At 39.4% G+C, this 20302-nt stretch overlaps 1 protein-coding gene across 2 annotated transcripts in view; it reads right to left on the bottom strand.

Annotated features, from left to right (window-relative positions):
* Positions 1 to 20302, bottom strand: part of adgrl2b.1 (adhesion G protein-coupled receptor L2b, tandem duplicate 1) — a 127381-nt gene that overhangs the window by 101653 nt on the left and 5426 nt on the right. Inside the window, exon 3 of one of the 2 annotated variants that reach the window (XM_019262210.2) lies at positions 17205 to 17285. The exons of the other annotated variant lie outside the window; for it this stretch is intronic. The gene's annotated coding sequence lies outside the window, so the exon portion shown is untranslated. The remainder of the gene's footprint in view (positions 1 to 17204; positions 17286 to 20302) is intronic. 2 annotated transcript variants of the gene reach the window in all.

Raw genomic sequence — 20302 nt, 5'->3', positions numbered from 1 at the left:
ATCCTCTTTTTGTCAAACACAAAACAAATGATGTCTGTCTTACAGTGTACATTTTCTTTGAAGAGAATATTTTACAGGACTGTAAAAAGCTGTGGTATTTATTAAGAACAAACGCCCTGGCTATTCTGTCGAAAGGGAATATGGAGAGAGTACGTAAATCTGGTCCCCTGCTGTGCGCCTCCACCAGCTTTTAGAATGATTGTCCTCTGCAGGTTTCAAGAAGCCTGGAGACAGGGAATGCCCTTGACATACTAGGTATGAGAGGAAAAAAGAAAAAAACAGCTGAAACCCAAGGGATCAGCGGGGGCAGTGAAGCAGGTTGTTCCATTTCCCCCTCGTTTAAAAACTACTGCCAAGCTCTGCTTAGGCTTGGACCCATGTGCCTGGCCAGGAACAATAGGAGCCAGCTAGAATTAATGAAACAATTATCTGCAAACCTTGCAATTAACCAGCTCTCCAAATTTAACTCTGCATGAGTTGCTGACAGTATATCAGTTTGAATAAAATATACATAGGTGCCATAATAGAAAAACACTTCCTCAGAGGGTCTCTGGGGCTCCAAGATAGACCTCTGTTTGCCGTTCTTGTTTCCCTTTCCGATCAAAACTATTAGTAGTGATAATAGCTAAGCATGCATCCCAGCTGCTACCTTGCACCAGCATTTCAATTACTTTGGTGTTTAAAATATTTCATTATCATAGCTAAAGTGTGATCACTGGTCTATACCAACCGAGTGCAGCCAACACTCCTGACAATAAAATGGTGCTAATTACTGGGGTAAGCACAAGCCCTACTGTGAAAACATTCGGAGTTGTCACCTTTGATCAAGTACAGAGCAGATGAGAGGCAATGGCACTAACATGAAACAACGGGGGTTGCATGTTGCAGCATTTGGTAGTGTTTTGAGTCATTCCTGATCTTGAAATGGATTTTTCTATGTAATGTGACATTATGTTGCAGCACCTTTGGGTGCCTATTAAGTTGAATTTCATGGTGAGTGCAGCTTGTTAGCTGAAGTGGTAAGTGTGCCGACTAAACTAACATGCTGGAAATCTAGTTTGCTTTACGAAGGGAAAAACACAGTATCAAGATTTCTGTTTTACAGTATAAAAAAAAAACATGTTATACAGTAAAAATGTGTAATATCTGTGGGGGGGGGAAAAACAACCTTTTATATTTGGAGTAACTAAAAAACACAGACCTAAAAACCAAGTCTAACAGCAGTAACTTCAGTCGATGGGTCAGAGCTAGTTGCTGAGATAGCTTAAAACAAAGCTAAATTTACTTTTTCATTCTCCTGTAATCAAAAATATAATAATAATAATAATAATAATAATAATAATAATAATAATAATAATGAAGTGACATCTTGGTTATTCACTTAGTTATTCCACATAACTAAAAGGCAGTAGCTACATCAAATCATGGAGAAAAAGAGCCTCACAATCTTAAGCAAACACAGCGAGCAGCAGCGACTGTGGTTAAGCTGATGTGAAATCTAAAAGGGCAACCTCTGTGGCTATAAAGTGAAGTCTATACAGAAGTGCCAAAAAATGCAGTTCCTCAAAACACCACAGCGGCCAGTCAGTCTCCATAAGCCCCCATATGAAAACTTCACAGCAGAAATAAACATGTTTACAGCCTGGATAATAAAAACAGTTTTGGTCTCTATAGATAATTTCCACGTTCATGACAACTGTACTGAGGGTCAATTTTTAGAGGATTCATATGTTCAAAATATATTAAAGGCTTAAAGTTATGCAGAATTAACAGCATGGTCACTTTGTCTGACAGGTGGTACGTTGATGATCCACATCTTTAGATGGCAGTGCTACCAAGATGGCGGGGACCTGAGCCACAGATTTTGAGCTTCAAAACAGCTGAACATATGGGTGACATCATGGATACGCGATGCATTGTTTATACAGTCAGTGGTTACATGTTACGCCTCTTTTGCTTCTAGAGAGCCGGATTGCTACCTAAAATCAGACACTGGGACAGCACTATGCTGCTGTTGCTTCCTTTAGAGTAAGGCAGCATAATGACGGGTCTTCTTTGCGGCAGTATTGCGGTATTTTGTTCAAAAAGAGCTCATGACGTCTTTTTTTTTGTTTGTTTTTTTACGCTTAAAATGACATAAAGTGCTTGGCTTGTCACAGAAATAAAGGAAAATATGTTTTCAAGAATATGTGGATTTTTTAATATTTTTTTTTGTGATTCTTCAGTTATAGAGATGCAAGTTGTGAATAAGCATATTACAAGAAATCAAACGCACATAAAATGTTTTATGCACAACAGGTACTCTATCCCCTGGACAAAGCAGCTGCAGCAGTGGTTGCAATGAACAAGAATAAACAAACATGAGGACATTGCTGTGTAGTCAAACAACTGTTCAGGTGATTGGGTTTTAACTATCCTCTTAAGGCAAACCTTTAGTTTTAGCTCTTCATCTTGCTTTACTATTTTCGAAGCCATTGAATCTGTCTGTTGCGCTGCCAGATTCATGGTTTGTGTGTACAAATGCAAATGGAATAGAGAGACTTGTGGTGCATTGGCGCACATTTGTCTGACAGTCCAGAATTATAGTAGGCAGGACTGGATCCGAGCCGTGAGCGTGAGGGGAGAGAGAAAAAGAGAGAGAGAGAGAGAGAGGGAGAGAAAGAGAGGCCCCCGGCAAGCTGCCCTGGCTTTGTTTACAACAAAAAGCCATTGTTTGATGTGGTCGCGCAGCCGGCTCCAAAGCTCCCGCTCCCACAGGATGTGCTCTGGGTAAAATGCCAGACGGAGGCCACTGCTGGATGACTTCGACCTCGCCATACTGGGACTCTAAGCAAAGTCCTCCTGAGGCCTCTAGAGACTTAGAGAAACATACAACAACAACAGTTTGATGCATTTTGTTTTCTGTCTATAAGGGGAGCAATATTTCTCTGTGTTTATCAGTGGAGTTCAGGTGTCTTGGTGTAAACAGAGAAGAGTAAAGGTAACAGCAAAAACATGCCACTGTTTTGTAGATCAATGAGAGTTTGTTTTAATTCAGTTTCCTTTTGTCAGCATCACTCTGTTCCTCAAATTGCAGGATTGGTGACATTTTAAATAGCAAAAGTCTTGAAGTTATTCCAACACAGCATTTCTTCTATTCAGTCATCCTCACTCCCCAGATACATAATAAATTTCTAATTTTCCTTTTTTTTTTTTTTTTTACTGACTGGAAGATTTCTCTCTCAGTCACGCTCTGCTTGTCGATCTCTGCCAAATCATCAGCACAATCAAGCCACACACTACCGGTATACAGACTGCTGCAACCCCAGAGAGCCCCTCATTGTGTTTGTGATACAACAATTCAGTTGAAACAAATGCAAGCCATGTAAACGGATGAAGCCGTCAGAGGAGGCTGCAAGCATAAAGCTTTATTAATTTTTCATTGCGCGCTGTCCTTAAAGCGGTGTCCGACTGAACGCCTGGTTGGAGATCATGTGAGAAAATGGTTCACAACATTGTACAACATAGTGTGCGGTATCAACAAATAAAAGATCTTCAATTGTTGAGGTAGCAGAGTAAAGATAGGGCTAAACATTCAGTCCATGCAGGTGAAGCATGTCCGACTAAAGCTCTATAAATATGGCTTCCAGCTTTTCTTTTGTTGGCGTATATTTCGATTGGAAATCCTTTAAGAGGCTCTTAAAATTTCTTGCTATTTGTGTATATTTTTATCAGTGAAGTGAAGAAAGGGATTTGGTTGTATATATGTAGAAGGAAAGGTGGAGGAGGCGAGTCTCCTGACACGCCAATCAGGTTTAGCTATGGCACACAAGCCACAAAGGTAGACTGTAACAGTAGCCGGTATATGGCGATAATCTGTGCCTAAAGCAAGAATGGGCAAGCAAAGAAACATGTGGTGGTGAGCCAAGCTCAAATCCCCTCTGACCTTACCCCCTTCTCCTGCAGCCAGGATGAGATGAAAGGAAGTGTTGATGCCTCTACTGCCCCCCAGAGGTGCTGGCTTCACAGGCAGGAAGGGGAAGCATCTTCAAAGTTCATTTAAAAATGTATCACTAACAGCTTTTAAACTTTGCTTTAGTTGATAGGAGCCATTGTTTAAATTTCCAGTTATTAAATGCAGCACTTTAACATTGTGATTTACTGTTCTCGGACAAACCGTGGATCTAGACCAGGAGGTTAAAGTCCCAACTGATACATTGCTTTAACTCCTGCCAGTGGAAGTACAGAGCAAGCATTAAACTCCTGGAAAAAAAAAAGGCTACCCGTTAAGTCCTTGAGGAAACAGCCCTAAGTGAACTGTTAGGAAGTTAAATATGCTCCCTGTCCTTCCTCTGATGGCTCTGGCAGAGTTTGGGGAAATGTAGCACAAGTGATGATAGAGGAAATAAAAAATCATGGACACAAAGACCGTCTAAGTGCGGCTGTCCTTTTCCTTCCTTTCTTCATTTTTTTTTCTTTTCTTCACACAACGCACAAGTTTGTCAAGATAGTTTATGGCCAGCTGTTTCATCTTTCAACAGTCATGGCTGGAATTAATAGACCCCTAAACACAGGCAGCTGTGAATTTTCTATACAGTAGAATCAGAAATCACAGTTGTTATTCTGATACGATGAAACATCCCTCTACAGTATGATATGGCTGGATTGTTTCATCTCACTGAGAACAAGGCAGCAGACAAGACAGCACGATGTGCAAACTCGATCCAACAATCAGATTTATCCGCTTGTGGCTTTGATGGAAGCTGGTGATCTCGCTTTTGTTTTGCATAGTTATTAAAGAAATGCATTGTATAAATATGAGGCCATGGCGACATCTGATTGGCATTTTGTGTGGGCACTTGGAAAAAATGGGATTAATAAAAATACAAAAAATGTAAGCAATGTGTGAAGTCAGTATGCAAACAAACGGGTGTCTGTTACACAACCAACTGTCATATGTAAATGATTGATTTGCTTTTTGTTTGTTGATATCACTGACACAAAGTATAAGCAGATTTCTTTTTTTTTTTCAGTGATACGCAGCAGCAATCTTAATACTTCTTCCTGCACCATGATGAGTCAGGGTAAATCTATACACTGAATATAAATAAGATTGTGCCTGCAGAGCCGTGTAGTGTCTATCTGCGCCTCCTCTCTCAGCGGCAGCAGACTCTCCTCACTGCAGGACCAAAAATCTGGGAGTCTGAACTGTCAGTGACCTGAGAACCGAGCAGCTCCTGCTGAATCTGCTCGGTATGTGCGAGCACCGAGGGCTTGTAAGCCTCACCAGGAGCATGTTTTGCCCCATGCTGTCAGGACGGTTGCTTCTAAACTTGTCATGTCATGACAACACCTAGCACCGTGAGCTTTTTCCCTTCCTGATCAATAAACTGTTGGATGCTGTGCAGATATGAGCACCATCCTGCAGGAGCGAACAAGCGTTCGACACCGTCTGCACAATCGCCAGCCCTCTGCACTCTCAACATTCATTTAAGACCCAAGTTAAACATCTTAATTCTTACTGCAAGAGATTCAGCAATACATATATATTTCATACTTCATCTCTTTTCAAATCGTTGTCAAGGGCTACTCAGACATGTACACGCACAATCTTATCCAGATCTTTATTTCATATTTAAACTGTTCAATTTATTCAACTGGATGTCCGGAGGCAGGTTCGATCCAGGACAACAACAAAACATTCTAATAAATATAACTTTTTTTGCTTTTTCATTGTTTTCAAGCAAAATCTTATACCAGGTTTCTGTGGCGAGCTTTTCATCCAACTTTTCTCTGAATTTAGAGAAAATCCGCAAAAGAAAATGCTAATTTATGCATGTTTCCATCCACTGCTGTTATGTGATTATCAGGAGCTGGTTTGTTGAGATAAACTGTTAGCGATGCTCATTTTCCAGTTGGGTGAGAGCACAACAAGATGGCATGGTTAAATGATGAAACTCAAACTGGGAAAAAACGATGGAGAAAACACAAATATGGTATCAATCATTGTTAATTAATCACTGCTATTTTACGGTTTCTTCAATGGAACCGAGGTTTCAGTGAACGTTTAAGTCGCATATATCAATTACATCATGATTTATCGCTATATCCGTTTCCACTGCATCATATTTTGCTTTTATCGACACAGCAATTTTGCCACTTTGGCCAAGCATAAAAACTTTTCTCTGATAATTTCGATGAATACCAAGAATGTGTGGATGAAAAACTTCACGAGGCAGCTGGACTCATCTATCTTGCCAGACTCACGTCTGAGTATAATTGTTACAGACCAATCAGCGTCCTATAAAGTCTAAATTCCAGCAGGCACGGATGCGACGCGTTCCGTGTGCACCGAGGCCGCCCGGAGCTAATGGCAGCCGTTCTAGTCAATGTTTCAAACCCCACCAGAAGCGCTGCTGTCTGTTTCAGAGGCGGGTTTTCCGCTTTGCTCCGCCGAGAATCCATGGCTGTTCTATTTTGGACGGATGCCGCAAGCAGCCGCCATCAATCTGCACAGAGCAGCTTGAGCTGGCCGGAAGTCAGACACAGAAATGGCATTGATAATATGGTTGATTTTCAAAATAAAACACCCTGCGCAAACTTCCGATGGTAGAAACAGCCAAGAGGCAAGTTTGCAAGTTAACAAAGTCTGCCAGGAAAAATGCTCCACTTCTGAAACACTCCTGGTGGGGTTTAAAGTCACGTGGAAAATGGACCAAAACAGCACAGTGGTCGTGATGTGATGGAGATGTGCCCGTTGCAGTTTTGCCATAAGGAACTACCGTCAGCCACGGCATGAGCTACAGGTGTGATTTAATGCTAACCCCCAAATTCCACCGGGTGCGGATGCGCCACATACCGTGTCCGTGAGCTATACGCTGCCATTCTAGACAATGTTTCGAACCCCACCGGCCCTGCTGCGATCCGTTTCAGAAGCGACCCTACAAGCCTCCGCCTCGGCTCTGCCGAATATACGTGGCTGTTCTATTTTGGCCAGACACCGCGAGCAGCCGGCATCAATCTGCACAGAGCAGCTTGAGCTGAAGACACAGAGAATATGGTCAATTTTTTATAAAATAAAAAAACCCTGTAAAAACTTCAGATGGTAAAAACAGCCAAAAGGGAAACAATTTAACACATAAACCAAGGACCAAATCTGAGCAAGTTAACAAAGTCTGTCAGGAAAAACGCTCTACTTTTAAAACGCCGCTGATGAGGTTTGAAGTCATGCGGTCAACACACCATAACATGTGACATGAAGGAGGCGTGCCCGTTGGGGTTTTGAGCTATAGGTGTGGTTTAATGCTAGGTGTGTGACAGCTGCTAAAGAGGTTAGTGTTAGGTTATATCAGAAGTCAAAGAACAGCAATGAAGGCTTTTCTTGCTCTTCTCTTGATTTACAGTAGGACGTAACGTTTTATTTTATTTTATTATACGGTTCATTTACAAATCCCCAGATGGTTCCGTGTAACAAAACACCTGCAGTCATCTTAGGAAAACCCTCCTAGAGCCTCCTGTGTTCAGGAATACATCAAGACTTCTTTAAACTTTAAACTATTTTTTTTCCCACATTTTGGTTGGTTGTTTCCCTTTTTTTTTGCATTTATTCAAAGGTTCCAAGGCGTTTGAGGACAACAAGCATACAAAGCAGACAGCAACCAACGTAACAACAACAACAACAACAACAATAATAATAGACAATAAGCCATAATAAATAAATAAAAAACCCACAGCATATAAATAAATTTGCATAAATATTTCCCATCTATGTCTTTCTTTGAGTGCTTAATTAGGGCTTGTCTGTAAATAGGTAGCCACAGGTGTCACAGAACAACAATAGAGGGCATTTTGTTCAGCTAGTGACATTTTTGACACGTTGTTGCGCTTGTCCGAACAGCTCATTTCTCGCCAATATGTGTATTATCCTGCATGGGAGTATTTGACAGCTCCACTGCTTTTAAAACTGCGATCAGGATAATTACAGAGGACGGCGTTTCAGCTGAAACTGAGGACAACTTTGAATGTAGCACTGGAATTTCAATCAGTCTCATACACAGGATCGAGTCAGAAACTTTGCGGTGGGAAGGAAAAAAAAAATCACTTTCATATGAAATTTGTCTGAAGTAAAGCATCACTTTGCACTCAGAGTAAACCAATGTCAGGCAGCTGAGAAATACAACATAAAAAGAATTGATGATACACAAATCTCAGTGGAACTGCATCCATATCAAAGCCAATGATTATACGGGCACAGCCTTGTCTGATTGCAATAGCAGCTAGAGAAGATGAAAGAATAGTTTATCATATGATGTCTTTGAAAACGCTCCACATGTGCTATGAGCTAGACTGAGTTTACCTTTAAGTGCTGTCAAAAATGTGAAAGAGTCAAATGGACGTTGTGGCATCATTCAGGTGGCAACACATCTTATGTTAACTCCCACTGGGCGGCAAATGTCAGCCATGACTGGCATTTTAACGTAGACAGATAGCTAGAACATACCAAAAGGGACTAAATCAAACTTTTTGGTACATACTTTTGGTCTGGCTGTTTTGGGTTTTTTTTTATGGTTAGTGTGCTTCTTCTTTCAGTCTGGCAAAGACCTGCTACTGTTTCAACATGCCAGTTCCCCAGTGTACAAGCTCCATAAAGAAATGGTTTCCTAAGTTTGGTGTGGAAGAACTTGACTGGCTTGCACAGAGCCCTGACCTCAACCCCCCTCCCATTCAACACCTTTGGGATGAATTGACTGCACAGACTGCGAGTGCCCGACCTCACTAATGCTCTTGCGGCTGAATGAAAGCAAATCCCTACAGCCAGCATCCAAAATCGTGTGGAAAGCCTTCCCAGAAGAGTGGAGGCTGATATAGCAACAGATCAATGCCCATGGTTTTGGAACAAGATGCTCAACAATTACAGTACATAGGTGTAGTCTTTGGGTGTCTATATATTTTTGGCCAAGTAGTGCAGACAGATAGATAAATAACATTTATAAAAAGCATCTTTTCTGACACATTGCGACTGGTTCTCAGCATTGTATACTACAATAAACAAAGCAGTGCTTCACAGTGTAACTAAAACACCAGATGTGGTGTCAAAAACAAGAAATGTGATCTCATCAAAACAAGCACGGCTCAAGAGAACAAAATGTGCGGCGAACTGTTTAAGAACAGCACACGTATTGAATTGAGTGTTTTGTGCCGAATAATCCAATATAATACAACGTATTGTTTCACCATTAACAGGCAGACAGGATAATATCAGAAGCAGAAGTAGATAGTAGTAGTAAATGTGCTAGTGGTGATGTAGAGAGGTTCTCACAGTATACAAAGGGAAGGTTGTTAGTGTTCATTGGCCCGGCAGCTCTGCAGAGGCCTGGGGATAAGCCTTAAGCCAGAGCACAGCAGATAGCCAGGGGTGAGGTGAAAGCTCAGACAATATGGTTAGGCTCTGAGGCAAGTATCCTGCTGCAATGGCAGACTACACCAGATAATATGTCACACAGCAGTATGTTGGGTGTCGCAAAACAACAAGACCCTTATTCACACTGTCAGGGGAAGCTTCATGGAAAGAATGAGAAACTATGGAGGGAAGAGTTTAAGAGGGAGAAGAGAATGCGAGCAAGCGAGGAATGAAAATCTTTCGAGTGGGATCTTAAGAGTAGGTTAGTAAAGGTGTGATGCTGCCGGCATAGAGAATAGATCTAGATTTCTTTCTGTCTGTCCTTCCCCTCTGTAGGAATTGAAAGGGCCTGGCCGGATAATATAATTGGTTCCAGGAGTGTTGAATGATGCAGGGAGGGACTTAAACGTACCCCGAGAAACCTGACAGTACATGCCGGAGAAAGAAAAGAAAAAAGGAAAACAAAATAAATGCAAGTTGACAGGCAAAATGGGGGACAGTTAGGCTTAGTGTTATTACCATGACAAAGAGAAAAGAGCACAGTGTCTACTCCCTGCATGGAGGGTGAAGAGGTTTAAGGACAGAGCAGCAGGAGATGAGGAAGTGGCACACTGAGCTGTGTGTGTCTCTGTGTGCTTGTATCAGCCTGCGGGTGTGTGCATGTGAATCTGTCGCCCTCCATCTCCCTCTGTCATATGTCTGTATGTAATCATACCTCTTGCACGGCGTAGCACTTTGTCTGCTCTGATATTACTACTCTGCAACTAGAACATATCTGCGGAGGCTCAAGGAGGATTTTCTCCTCTTCTGACGACAGAAATGATCAAGCATGTTTTCTATATGCTCACACGAGGCCTAAAGTGATGTTACAGATTGAATCAGCTGCAATAGAGACAACTATCAAAGACTGATAACTCCTAAGGGGCCCTTCAGGCATGCAGGAGACTGATTACTCCTCTGCAGGGCAAGAAGTGACATCATCCTCGGCTGGAAGTTGTTACGAAGAGGACTAGCAGAGTGCATGCTTCATATACCATCTTCGCATGCCTCACACACAACTTGGAGCATTAGCACGGAGACTGGTTCGTGCATCTTTACGGAGTTGACTGTGCCGCTTTACATCAGCCAACCACATCAAACAGCAGAGGACAGGGTTAATCTCTCCCCATGGTAATGCCCAGAGGTTTCTACAGAGATGCAACTTTCCAGTGTGCGAGCAATCCCTGCTGCCAGATCTAATGATATGGTCAGACAAAGCCCTCTTTTACATTTTCTCTCTTCGATATTGAGAAAAATTTTAATTCATTAGCAAACAGCAAAAGAATAATTGGGACGAATCAATTTAGATTCAAATTAGACTTCCACAGAGCATAAAACATTACTGTTATTAACCAGTGCGCACATTACTAACAAGACAAGCAAGCCCGTGCAACCTTTTGGTGTCAGAATTTTTTTGTGCTTTAAACTTTTTGGAAATTACGGTATGCAAAATGTTTTCTGAATTTAACTAAAATGTAATTTTACATTCAGATAAAATAATATGTAAGTGGGAAAGTGGACGAGTCAAAGCTTAATTAAAAAAGTAAACATAATTTCATTCCAGAAGCCACGGCGGCCATAAAAAGGACACGATGCAGAAAAGGCTAATGAGACGAGAGGAAAAAAAAAAAAAACTTAATGGAAGAACTTCACACAGAAGTTCACAGACACGACGCTTCTATCGTCATCTTCTGGTGTTTGTCTCTTGTGTTCATCTTCATCATCATCAGTGTCAACTTCTAAGAAGCATTAGCTGGCTAACTTTGTTAGCATGTGCCTGTCAGCTAAAATGCTTCATCCAATGTCAGAGTGTGCTACAGCGATGCTACAGCAGCACGGCGTGTGGATGATAAACCCAACGAGAGCAGTGACTGGTGAAGTCTCATTTAGCTTTTAGCTATCACCAATCACGGGGTATAGATAGTAAACGCCCCTCTCATTATCATATATGCTTTGGGAAAAAAGGGAACATGGTTAGGAAAATGGGAAATGTTACATTGGGGAAAAAAAGGGAATAGATAATTAAACGTGTGACCAATCAGGATAATAAAGGAATTGAACTAAATACAAATACATTATTAACTTTTTTTTTTAAAGGAAAAATTCTCTTTTCACCAATTTATTGTGAAGTAAAGAAAAAGTATAAAGCTTTATATTTCTATAATTTATTATTCATGCCGTATTCAGTCAAATCTTTGACTACATTTTGTTAGTTCTGTCACAGAAAACTCTTAGATTCTGTCAAATTAAATGCAAATTTACAAATACATGTACTACTAAAAGCAGAGAGGGGGTCACTTGTACAGAGCGACTAGGTTATCTATTGTGCTGGTAATGTGGTGCAGTCTGGATGGCCAGCTTGGCCCCATCTGTTGGAGCCCTGTCGACCCTCATCAAAATATTTCGATGTTTTTAAAATCAAAATTGCATGGTTATCACTGGCTGTGCCACAAACAGAGGGATAATTCATTTAGTCAATTCCTGGACCTAATTATCTGATTAGGCATTATGTTTCCTTGTCTGACTCTACCGAGTGCGTTATAGAATTAAACCCACCAACATGTGTTATTTTCTCTCGCTGGCACAGGCAGGCTGTGTTGTTTGGATTTTTCTTGCACTGGGAATTAACAGAAGCAGAAGGTCCTTGCACACCATATTGCCCCAGACAGACAGGTTATGTTTTCCTAACCTCTTGTTTTTGAGCACCATACAGTGTGACAAAATCCACTCCTCAGTTCTAGAAAACCCACAGCAAGTGAACTGCGGAAAGTAAGTAAGAACAGTAGCAGCACGGCTCCACAGTTTTACTTTTTGAGATTGACCTATCAATATGAATTTGATTTTATACAATAAACTGAGCACCTAGGGCTGTTTTTGCACTGATTATACAGTAGACAGCAAGTGCTACCAGACACCTATTATAGGAATTATGTTACTGTGAAAAAGACATGCAGTGACAACGTGCAGCGATATGGATTTTTACATAGGGTCTGCACTCATTGCAGTTAAACAGACCACCTCAGTTGTTAACAAGAGACCTGACACTAATATCAGTCAATTGGACAATGTTGTTGTGTTACTCATTATGTCTCAGTTCCTCGTGGCTGAAATGTACCTCCTTGATTTGCTAAATGATGTTAAGTGATATTGTGCGCATTGCATCCCGACGTAGTTTACAGTGCTGACAGTTGTATTTTAAAGTGTTGAAATGTTTATCCAAACACAGCGTGATGGGAGGGACAAACTAGAGAGTGTGAAGTGACAAATGCGTTGTGTCATTATCAGCATGACATGTAACACAGCAGTGGCACGGTGCGGTGTGAATTATACAGCAGCAAGACATTTAAGAACGTAAGCAGAGCAGGGATCATGCCGCAGAGTCCTGGGTCGCCTGAAACATGAGTGTCAAAAGATATTTCAATCACAATTATTGTGTTTTTGTTACCAACTCCCAGTTATTATTAACTCTCTGGCTTATGATTGTGTCAGTCATGAAAAGATGATTGACATAATGCTTCACTTTTGTGGAATAACTCGTATTTTCTAAGATTTTTGTTAAAACGGGACTTTGAACAAAATGTCAACAACAAAACCAAATAAGGAAATATTTAACAACTTCACATCAAAAATGTACACATTTTAATTTTTAAGTTAAAGTAGATGTTTATTTTATCCAATTAGGAAAAATTGAAACTATTGTTTCATAATAGCAGTAATATTTGTGCTCTCAGTAAAATAATAACAGTAAACAGTAAATCTGAATATTATAATGTTCATGATGAATGATGAATTCAATGAGAGGCTGTTGTATTAAACTGCATAAGCTACTGTAGGTTTAACTATTTAACCTGTGTGTATATTTACAGAATTGTGTACATAGGATGAAGTGCAAAGTTTAGCCTAGAAGCTGCAGGTGTAAATAAATTATATTAAAGTTTTGCTTTTGTTTTTTTTTTAATGAATAATCATTTTGAGTTTTATGTTTTCCTCTTTATTAAATAGGTATGTCACTGTTCTAATTAACAAATTAGCAGATTCATTTTTATTAAATTGAGGTGCAACTGCTATTAATACCACAACTATATTTTTATAGACCGTGTAACAGTCGATGTTAAAAAATCCAGTGGCTTAATTGAAAATGTCTGTCAAAAGGGCTTGAAGCTTTTAACTGTTTTACCTGTGAGAGAACAAAAGGTTGTCCTGTCTATTTTTGGAGGGTATTATTTATAATATAAATGTTAACTAGGAGACAAAGGAGGCAGGAACAGAAGAGGGAGAAAAAAAAATTAACCATCTTCTCATCATCTTCTCATCAAGCAAAGGTTAACCTTCATCTGTGGCTAAAAGGAGGTTAGAGCAGAAATATACACCATCACTGAAGAGACAATTAGATTTGTGATGTCGCTGGAAAATTACAAAACTTAACAAAAAAAAAAAAGTCATTTGACATTCATTTGGCTTCCTTGTCAGTTTGCATTAGGCGTGATCTGTACTCTGAGCCTAACTTTGAACACAAGCAGAGAAGCAGCTGGTAACCTTGAGCGACAGGGAGCAGTCTCACTGTAGTCTATATGAAGAAAGTAAAAAAAATCTCAGATCTCACTTGTTAAAGCTTTCCTAAATTTAGTTCTAGCGGTCATCGTTCACCCTGTAATCAATTTGAAATAGTCGAGCACATCCAACCCTCTGACCATCACCTGAATGGTAAACGCGTTGTGGCACAGTTTGACTCTGCTGCAATTTGAGACAAGCAGAGAAAAAGACTTTACTTGTTTTGCCAACTTTTTTTTTTGCCATTGTGCACCCGCTTGACAGCAGCGTAGAAAGACTGACAGTATCAGCCGCAGCAGTCGTATTCCTCAAACACACAAATGAATGCTTAACAATGCACCTGCTACTTATTGAGTAATATTTTTACACTCCTGTAGTGCTGCTAAATTGAATCAACATGACTGTACATTTCTGACCATGCAGCAGAATTAATGATTTTTTATTTTTTTATTTCCCCTCTTGAGTAGAAAAAGCGCTTTCTCTTTATGCTAGGTTTCTTTATATTGTTGCAGATGAATGGAAATCCCATGGAGTCCAAGGTTTCTTTTATTTGATTCTTGGGCATTGTACCAACTCCAGGATAAACATGAGATGAAAAAGGGCAGAAATTCATACATGTCAAAGCCTTTAGCTAAAGAGTAAAGGCATTTTTACATGTAAAGCTTTGCTGCAAAGAGAGATCATAAAAACCGAGCTCACATCATTTATATATAGTATTATCGAATACTTTTACTACATTAAAAAATCTAAATTTATATATTAAATATATTAAATAATAAGAGAAATATTGGCATTTCGGCACTAAGATTTGGGGTGAATAGAGTTCTTATGTTGTGAAATAAATGCAGCTTTCTTTCTTTTATTAATTCATCTATAACTATATACTCACTATATGATCTCTTCAACAAGTCCCTACTTTCTCTCATTCAATTACACACAATCACAATCATCTATACTATGCTGCTGACCGTTGTTTATTGTTTTACTGTTTTTGTTAATCAGATTTTATTAATCAACTAACCCAGTCAATTTAAAAATCTATAAAAAATAATCTATATAAAATTGTCATTACTAATCTGCTTATTTACTGCTTATCACAAAAGTAGCAAAGAAGTAATAAAAATGCTTCACATTTAATGTGTTTTACATTTGCTTTCATATCTAAAGCATTACTTTACGATCTGTGAGTTAACACATATTGGATTTCCATAAAACAATCTTTTCCAGTGCATTACTTGTTTTGGTTACATGTCTGATTTCATGGAATATCTGCAGAAGAATATTTGGCACCGTTTTTGCAATTCCGGCAACCGGATGTCAAACAAAGGGAGAAGTTGAGATGCTGCTTGGCAAGAGATTCCCTGTTTCTGCTGGTATTATAGACAAATTAGATACGCCGCAGGCCTACTTCTTCCCCCTATGGAAATGACCCGCATAGTGTAATTTAGGAAGCATGCAGTGGACGGCATGAATGCTCCACCTTCTCTGGTAATCTGTCCTGTTGAAGATTTTCAGGGCACACTGAGCAAAAAGATACATATACACAGCAATAAGGTTTCTATTTGGAGCCACTGTGTTGTTCATTGTTTAATGGAGGTTTTCCTTTAATCCAGTGAAGAAGGCGTTTTAGAAGTTCAGTTGTAATAAAGCTGGCTCTGTAAACTTTTTTTTTTACTTCATCTCAAGTGAATTCCAAGTATAGTCGTCTTGTCAAGACATATATTACTTCTTATATTAACTACAATTTCAGCAGCCTGTCATAACTCTGAAAGGAGTAGTTTTCGATTTTAAAGAAAGAAAAGTAGAGAATAGAAGGAACAGATATCATAGCAGCAGCATTCATTATTGGGTGGGTCTTTATTTAGCAGGAGATAAATCCACCAGTGTGGGTGCTGAGGCTAATAACTATTTCAAGTCCCAATAAAGCCCAACCATCTGATATGACTTAGGGAGCAGATAGAGGCTTGGCTCTTGGAGCTTGTACAAAATGTTGAAACCCTTTTGTCGTAACCATCCTGCTACAAAATCCCCACAGTCACATATAATCACCCTTCCCTCGTTTTATTTATTTATGTCTTATTAATGTTTGCGGATGGCACAAATGCCAAATCGCTCCCTCTGCAGGCAGTGATTTATCATATGTAAATACGGTGAGAGCGGTTTTCACTGCTCTGCCAACGTCTTCATCAATCAAAGCTTTTATTACCTGGATTTGATAATAGGGGAAATGTGGGAATAGTTTAGTTTTCTGGCATTTATCCATCACGTTTGGAGACTCTGACTGGTCCTTTTTAAGCAAATAAACATGTGTTCCACTCAGTTTACTAATTACTTCAATTGCAAAATTTGGACTGAGTTAACCTTGAACATTTTTTTGCTGGAATGTATTCCAAACACTAGATTGCAAGTAAATCCTTTGCACATGGTGTGCACACAGAGGCCAGTGATTTACAAGTGTACAAAAGTCTTCTTTGATAATAACATTTCTTAGATCATTTTTCACACTCAGAAATGTCGTTAAATTCACTTTCAGATATTTTAAGGTTGCTTGAGGAGCCACCAAGGTGTTTGGCCATATTTACCCGCAATTTAGAGTGAATAACAAAAAATGAGGTAGCAACGGCAAAAAGGTTTTTCTTTTTCATTCAGCTTCAGTGACAGCGGGATTCGAAATGTTCATTTTACCAATACAAACCTCCACTTGAGAAAAACAATAAATCATACATAAGTCATTGTCAGTAATGTGCTCTATGGATCTACAAACAGTTAACCTTCAGCTTTTCACGCATATTTTTTAAGATCACATCACGTCTACCACGAACACAACCTCACTCAACGCTCCTCCTTTGTCCTGTGAATGTCTATAAATCCATTGTAAACAGGCCTTTACACGAGTCAAAGGTATTCTGCAACAGAACACACTATTAGTGGGAGGCTGCACACACATTACCCAGCCCTAATCCTCATATTTCCTCTCTCCTTTTCAAAATTTGTCTTTCCCCTCAACCTCATCAGAGGAGGTAGGATTTCTATCCTACATGCCGTCTGGCAGCTGCAGCAAGCTCTCACTTCATTTTGCGGGGGCTCCACCAACCTCAAGGTCCAGAGAAACACAAATAACACATGCTGCCGAAAATATAAAATATCTTTTTCCATGTGCTACTCGTCTGCACTATAGACCGAATCACAAAAAAGATCTGGCTGACGGAGAATGCTTTGAAGGTTGTAGTCATACCCAAATGTGCTGGTTTTCTTCTCATGCGCCTCGTCAAGGTTTCTCCCTCGTGCGTCTGGATCGTAGATGCTGGGAGAGGCTCTGGTACAAAGAGAATTGCAGATCAACTTCAGCTTGACAGTAGATGAATACAGCCAAGCACAAAAGAGCCTAAACAGCATTGCCTGCACCTCAACATAAGTAAAAAGAACATTTCATTTAGCATCCAACGCGTTGAGGAGAATCTGCGCTTGCACGTATCTATTTTCAGATTTTTTCATATTATCTCAAGAAAACAATAATACTTGCTATTTCATAACTGGGGCACATCCCCGTTACTCGCATTAATCAAGAGGAATATTATTAGATGCTTTACACCATTCATGAAAGTGACTCGCTTCTACAGACAACGAATCAGAGGCACATGGCTGTCGCTTGCAGTTCAAAGCAGCAGACAGGGCTTTGCAGAATTAAGCCAACACTGAGGATGCTGCTGTGACTGTCCTTGCTCGGCACGATGGTTCCAGTATTTTATAAACTGGCACCCCTCCTGTGCTTTTCATGCACTGGACACCCCACAAACATCCAGTCAGCAATAGTTATTGAGGGCAAATTAAAAAAACAACAACAAAAAAAAAACAAAAAAACAGCTCATTAATGGTAGAGACTGAAGGAGACTGGCAGGAATCAAGCGAGCGACCAGGATTGATCAGAAACAAGCAAACAGCACAGTACGGCGTTCAGATAGACGAACCGCATGATGTTAGAGATGAGCTTAAAGTGTCTGACCTTTTTTATTTTTTCTTTGCCCAGCACAGCTGTGAGATGACGATCAGAAGGAAAGGAAAAGAATTTCTGACACTTCATGTTTGTTTACACGGAAGAAAACTTGGACTGGAGTTCTTTCTTTCTCATCCGACCAAAATGTTTCTGTAAATATATCTTTTTTTGAAAATATATATATATATATAAAAAATTTTTTTAAAGAATTGGGATTAGATGTTTTCTAGAATAATTCCTACCGCAAATGAAAATCAAATACTGTAATAAGCTTGAAATTGTTCCATGACCACATTTACGGATGCAATTAGACCATTAGCCCGGTGTAGCTGTAACACTCCAATCAGGTGCGGGCTGCATTAACACTGAGCAGACATTACTGTTAGTTCAAGCCCCACATATGTAAAGTCTGAGTGAACGCAACAGGCAATCTAACAGCCACAGTTAAGGTATAATGTATGTGTAATAATTCAAATGCTTACACAAATTATGTGTTAGATTGGGGTAATTAGAAGTTGGAGGGGAGAAAATGGTGCAATTAGGTGATATTCACATGAATAGGCAGTTAATACATACACAGATTTTCACACATGTTTTTCACTTGTTAAACACTCAATGGAGACACATTTCTGTGTAAAAAAAAAATAGAAGTAATCTGGAGTGAAAGGTGCACCAGCAAATCTAACATTCTTTCTTTGACATTAGTAAGTAATATTTGTTCTATTACTGCACTTTTAGGGTATTTTCAGCAACTTTATACTTTATACTACTGTACCTTTTAAATAATTCCCCCCTGGGATTACCAGTTTCTTTACAGATTCTGATTATTAATACAAAATATAATTAAAAAAATAATTAGCCTGTTAACATTAGCCCCATGTGCTTCATTACATTTATATTGAATGAAATGCAGTTACATAATTCACATTGTTTTGAAAGAGGTCATTTTGCTTAATACTAAGTAAGTACTTTTACTTTTAGTACTTTAAGTATATTTTCATGCCAACACTTCTGTACTTAAATTTTAAATGCAGGACATTTACTTGTAGTATTTCTACACTGTGGTATTGCTACTTTTTTTAAAAAACTTTTTCCACCACTTAAACAGTCACATTTAGGCCAACTGTAAAGGTTAAACTTTCTTAAACAACTGCACTCAAGAAAAGAAGCCTGCAGCCACATACTCAAACACACACACTCACACACCGAAAATCCCGTTTATGCAACTGCCAATACAACTAACAAATTACAGTGTGTGGGATAGGATGTCACATTTCACTCCCTGTCTTTGAGGAAAAAAATAACTCCCTCTGTATTTGCCTTGGAGATGTTTTTTTTTTTTTTAAACCGCTCAGTGTGAAACAGACAGATGTAAGCCGTTAATAGTAGATTTTGGGGAAAACTTCAGAAAGAGGACTTAAATGAGCAAGGAGATATGGGCAGAAATATTAAATATAATATAGCCATCCCATGTCTAGCAATACAATAAAAGTACAACTAGGAACTCAGAATTTCCACCTCTGCAAATGCAGAGCTGCATTTCACAGCAAAAACCCATCAGGCCATGTCACAGATGCAGTAAAGGGAGTCTGGTCTGCTGCAAGCTGGATGTGCTTAATAAAATAGCCGTTGTGTGAGAGAAATCTAGGCCAGAGCAGCATTTCTGTTTACCACAATTTACCCCCACCATGCACTCTGAGGGATTTCTTAGAAAAACAGGTACAATAGCTGCACAATCCGGTTCCATCTTATTAAAGCAGTTGTGGGAAATTAGCATTGCTTTTGTCTTTCTCGGTGCGTCAATCTGCGCATATGCTGCCATCAATAAAATCAATTCCCCTTCTGTCATGCTTTAATCACGCACATAAACAGTTTCTAATCAAATCTGCAAAACTTCAATGAATATTCCTCCTTCCAGATGCTCTACGCTGCCTCTCGCCCCCATTTTCTGATTTCCCTGACATGTCAGCTGTTTCCTCTTCTTCGTCTGTTTGCCTTTCATTCTTCTTCTGTTATCTTTTCTTCTTCTTCATCATCATCTACCCTCCTCTCTAGGCTAGACTAGGCTACGAATTAGTAAACTTGCTTAAAAACCATTTTGCGAAATATGAAAAAAGAAGCAATGTGATTATGTGGATTTGAATAACAGAGAACCCCGAAGAAGAAGATACCTACTGCACTGAAGACATTACCAGGAAAATGAAGGGCCTTTTTCACAGACATGGATTAAACTAATCCTGGTCTAATACAGTGAAAAAGAGAACGTTGGCTGTCTGTCTGTGAAACCAATCCTTAAATCTCATTGAATTTTAGATGTATGTGTCATATATTCAGCTGTA

The sequence above is a fragment of the Larimichthys crocea genome, chromosome II (genome assembly GCF_000972845.2).
Source record: "Larimichthys crocea isolate SSNF chromosome II, L_crocea_2.0, whole genome shotgun sequence".
NCBI lineage: Eukaryota > Metazoa > Chordata > Actinopteri > Sciaenidae > Larimichthys > Larimichthys crocea.
The sequence above is the reverse complement of the archived record's forward strand: the minus strand, read 5'-3'. Positions and strand labels throughout refer to the sequence as shown.